We start from the raw sequence: 5452 nt of genomic DNA, 5'->3' as shown, positions 1-5452 counted from the left end.
TGGCCCTGCTGAACTACGGAACACCTTCGTGCAAATGGTCAGATTAAAGCCGCTGAAGTGGGTACTAGATCGAGCGCAGGCAACCGTCGGGAAAAGTTTTTTCTACGCAGCAATTACCCAAAATGAGCAAAAAAATTTCCGAGCTCGAAAATCTCACCATGACTCTGCTGTGTTTGCTGGGTCGCCGATCAGAAACCTGTTGGCTACACCTTGTTCAAACAGGACATAAGTAAGTATTAGGTCTCCTCGGAGGCGACGATACTCCGGGGGAAATAGGTCAAGCACCGGGAGACGCGTTTCATGGTCCGCGGATTTAAGGCCCGCAAACATTTTCATAGCAGCTAGCGGGACACGCTCAATAGGGATTGTGTCCTTCTTGCGTCCTTAGTGGATAACTTAATTGGCATATTCAAGGGGCCTTCTGACGGAGACTCCATATATTATTTGGAAGTCGACTAACACAAGGGAAGGTGCGCCGAATCATCCGTGAAATGGCGATCACCTTTTGAGTCGATTTCTCCCGGTGAAGTGGTAAGGATATATTCGAAGAGAGCCAGATACCCAAATCCCTTTTGGCATCTAACCCCGTGATGCCTACGGACCCGTTCTCACTAAACACGACATAAGTGTTCTTTGAGTTCCCTCTGATCAACATATGGGTGCACTTTTTCCAAAGTTCACTTCCTTGCAACGTCTACAGCCATTTCGAGGAGACTGGCATTTGAGTGTTGGGGCTCCCAGCAATCTGCGGAAAGTATACATGGACTTGCAACAACATCTGGAGGGTCCTTCATCTGTATCAGAAACAGCACTGGCCCCAAAACGGTACCTTGATGAGCTCCAATGGAGTCCAGCGCTGGTAGTGTAGGTCGCGCCTACCTTCACTCGGAACGTTCTGTCTGATAGGAACGCCTTAATCCACTTTAGCACTTTTGATTGAATCCCGTATGACTCGAGTTCGCGAAGCAGCGGAACGTGCGGAAAATAAAAAATGATGATATCCGATTTGAGTCCCTCGTCCTCTTTCCCGGAAGGCGCTGAATCCTTTTAAGTAGCTTGCGGCTCATCCGACTGCATGCTGGTTTTTGTGCAAACATCGCGTCATCCTCGTGATCTTTATGGACAGATGTACTATAAAAGTCTTTCACTAGTGCTGGGTCCGGATTTACTTGATCAGGAAAGATGCCAATTCATAAGAGGTATGCACGGCAGAAGTTTCAAATCCACGTTTGAGGTACGGGATTTCAGACCCAGTAGCAGATGAATCTAAATGTCACCACGTCCCAGCGAGGGGTTAAGTATCACGTGGTCAACGAAATGTCGTTCTTTTGTGATGAATAAGTCTAGGCCTGTGCGGTATTTGGTACGTGCACCATCATAGTTCGTCAAGCATTCTGTTGAATGATCTTGATCGACTTACCGGCAAAGCGTCCGCTTGAGGTCCGTCCACAAGACATTTGGAACGTTGAGATCACCTACCGGCAAGAAGTGGTACCTGGAAGAGAATTGATCAAGATTTTGTATGAGGCACTGGTTATCTTTTGAAGGACGTGAGGAGCAACGGCAGATCGCACAAAGAAGGAGAGAATCGGACTCGCGCAGCGAGATTTGAATCCACGGTTCATCGTAAAAAAGTGCATGAGTGGTAGCAGAGAGGACAATGGAGATGGACAGGGCCACACTTAAGTAAAGAGCAGCTCCACCGGCCCCTTTCATTTTGAGCCGGCTGGAAAAATTAGGGTGGCCGTCTATCGAGATCTCCGCGCTGAGGACATCTGGTATCAGCCAGGTCTTCGTCAGTGTGAGTGTGGACGTCTGTTTAAGACAAAGTGACCGTTTATTATCACGAAATGTGTTGAAAAGGCTGATGAGTTTGTGAACAAACAATTAAACAATCTCTGCTGCTTCCGAAGGTAAGAAGCCGAGAAAGGTGCAACCAGATGGGTAAGCAAATTCAAAAGCTGCATATCATGTTTGAGTCCAAGCCTCGGAACAGGCCTCTGCGGCAGACTTGTCCGCTTCCTGCATTGGTGATGCAGAGAGCTGCTTTTAATTTGCGGTCTTTCTTCGCTCCGTGAGGGCCTGGTTTGCACGGGACATTTACCTTTGGAAGACGTAGGTTTTCCCCGTGGGCAAACCTTTTGACTACTGCTACTTGTAGATCGTTCACTAAAGCTTTTCGGACGACTAGGTTTGCCGCTGATGAAGAATTTGGGGCAAAATGCGTCCTGTTGGTTTCTTTGGAGTTTTTGCGCGGTTTGATTGATAAGGTGCCCCTGCGAGATCCTCAGCGTTGGGTGGCAACACCAAGAAGTATTCCTTTTGATGTCGCTCCCATGAGGCTCGTTTCCGCGGAGGACCGCACCTCGAAGCCAATATCGTCTGGGCTGTTTGACTGCAGCCGCTTTTCCTTCATGTCTGTTCGGACTCCTCAGTCGCCCGAGATCAGCATGGCCAAGTGGGTGTACAAAGGACTATTTAGTTCGGTATTTTCGGGTTTGTGGCCTTGGTCGTCGGGGTCCTGGGCAACGACTGTGTCCACAATCGAAGTGACCACTTTCAACCGAAGCGGAGCTGGGAATTGGTAGCCCTATATTCTAAGTAGGTATAGGGTTCTCACAGCATTCCTTGATGTCAAGGTCAACCCCCGTGGCTTCGCTACTTATGCCCGCACGTTTGTTGACGTCTGCCTTAGAATTCGTGACTAAGGTGTGAAGTTCACTGACGCGTCTTAATTGCCTGCCACGGAATAACTACCATAACTACTGTCAGTCCGTCACTGAGTTTGGGTCGGGCGGAGAGCTGTTTTGAACCTCTTCCCTAGGACTGCTGTGGCCCGGCAGCTTTGCCTCAAGAGGACGGTCCTCAGATAATCATAGTACTACTGAAAATATACGCCTGATGGTTGGCCTTTTGAGGCCAGACAGTCCACCCCAACATCTTCTGTATGGCAGATGGGAAGGTAAATGTGCCTGGAAGCCGAAGTGTGCACATCCTTCCCTTCCCGCCCAACCATTCCGCGTGGGGCCATTCTTGTTCAGGCCTTGTGAGGACACTACCAAGGAGCGACTACGCCTGATTTGTTGGCACGATTTTTCTGGAGAACGACTTCCAAATGATCAGCTTGTTTTTCTACATGCGCCTGTCCACTGTACACGCTTTAGTGATCTGCACGGCCACATAATAGATTTGGATGAACTTCTTCGCAGCCAGCTGACCCTAGATGTACTATTTCAGGAAAGGAAATTCACTGTCGACCTTCGGGCAGGTCGCTGTGCTCTGTGTGTTAGTGTTACCCAGGGCTTTATAAAGAAGCGGTGGTTTTGCGTCGAGTATCCCGATTAAAGCCAAGCATTAACGCTGGTATTTCTGATCTAGAGGTAAGAATCTTTTTTCGTTTTTGGTGTCTCTCTTTTAGGTACGGAATGCATTGCACCCTTAAGGTAGAGGAAGCCGGTTAAGGCAACGGGTTCATGACATTTGGGTAATTAACTTATCTGGTTGTCGTGTAAATACTTACGTTAAAATTGACGCCAGGTCTTGCATGGACACACATTTCGCCGATATCTGTTGCAGTCCATTGATAGCTGTAGAGAGCAGCCTGTGTTGATCTGCCGCATGAATGAATTTGGGTGTGTTGCAGGTTGCCTGCTTAAAGCACAACGGAGCAGGGGATTCTAATTACACCTGTTTCCAAGGGACCTCCATCAACGTCCGATAGCTTGTGTAAACAGCCCGATCAAATGGTGGATAAACTTTAGGTTCTGGAGCCCAGGAAGGCCGCCAACGTCACTAAGCACTGGACTGTTCAGCGTAAAATACTGCTTTGCCAGGGTTGGACGTCTGAGACGGACGACCTACTGTCGGTGATACGGAATAATCAGTTTCATGAACGATGGTAGTCTTAGGCCAAAGAACATAGGCGTTATTGTAATGTTATCAGATTTGTTCCAAACATTTCGAGAAACCACCAACGGTGGCATTATCGGACCATCACAATCTGAAACACACAACGGGAAAGAAGACTAACCGAAAAATATATGTATTTTTCTGGTGCGTGATTGTAAATTTCGGAAGACAAAAACTATAACAATAGGGCTGAAAGTGCGACTAGCTCATTATTAAAACGCTTGATTTGAAGTTACACTGGAAAAACTTCCTGGCTTGCCGCGCCTTGGACGTACAATTCATTTGTCTGCAAAAACGTGCGAATGAATTAAGAACCTAAACGTCAAAACGTTGCATTTTCTCTCATTTGCACTAGCCCAAAAATCACCCTCATCTGCCGTCATTTTTTACAACTCGTCTCAATTCATTTCCTTCAAAAATTTTCGGCGCACATTAAACCTTGAACTTGCTGTGCTATAGCTCTGGAATTGGCTTCACAAACGTTTGCCGAGAAGCTTGGGGCTGTATTCTTGTCATCCTTAACAGCATTTGAGGAGGCCTCAAATCAACACATGGAGGATACCTATGATGTATTTGTGCCTTCATCTAGTAGTCTAAGCACCGACGCTTATTTACGCTACAGATGAGTGTACTATAATTGCAGAAGTCGACCTTCAAGACCAACTGAAAGTCGGGGAAACCAAAGGTGCTAGTAAGCTGAACGTATTTTCTAATAAAAACCGCACGCGAAGCATCGGCTTCCCAGTGCGGTTTCGTCTACGGAGACAAAGGAATCGCCTCCTTGTCACCTATTATTATCTTGAACACAACCAAAAGTTGTCAGTTTTCGTACGATCAGCTTTCAGTTAATCGACGGCTAATGGAAGAAAAGTTGGGCATTTGCGAGGCCCTTCTGAAATATTGAGCACCGTCATGTGAGGTGCGGCAGTTTAAGGACGATGAATTTGGCGAGATCCTTACCACTCAGGACATACAATTACCGCTGAACGTGTCGACCGGCTCTGCTGAGTAGGTGCCATATAGTTGGGTTTTGTTGTGGCAGATGACATGCCTTCTGTCCTAGCAAAACTTCGAGAGACCAGACGCGTGCCTTTGCAGCAGTCAGAGGAAGGCCACTATAGCCACATAGGGTAGAAGATGGAGTTGTTCCGACGCTTCCCAGATATAGCTAGTGCAGACAGAACGCATGCAACAAATCGTTTTTGGTAAGTCGTTTCAAACCACCTAATATCATGCCTGTGGGTACAAACCGTGGACCTTCTTGGTAAGTGTAGACACAGGAATCGGGTCATGTAAACGTTCGTGGAGAGCTTACAGTTTGCTCCTACGCGTAAAATGTTCGACTTATTCAAGGAAATGATAGGCGAGGGTTAACTAGCGGAGGCTGTTGGTACAGACAAGTTGGTGGCACCAATGCGGGCGGCAAGAATGATGTTCGGCTTTGACGTGATGCTTTGCTACTTTCACATCAGGGAAGCTATCAGAAAGCACTGTATCATTTAATATCCATGCATTTTTGTTCATAGACACTGCAAACAGCCGG

The sequence above is a fragment of the Opisthorchis viverrini genome (genome assembly GCF_000715545.1).
Source record: "Opisthorchis viverrini unplaced genomic scaffold opera_v5_22, whole genome shotgun sequence".
NCBI lineage: Eukaryota > Metazoa > Platyhelminthes > Trematoda > Opisthorchiida > Opisthorchiidae > Opisthorchis > Opisthorchis viverrini.
The sequence above is the reverse complement of the archived record's forward strand: the minus strand, read 5'-3'. Positions refer to the sequence as shown.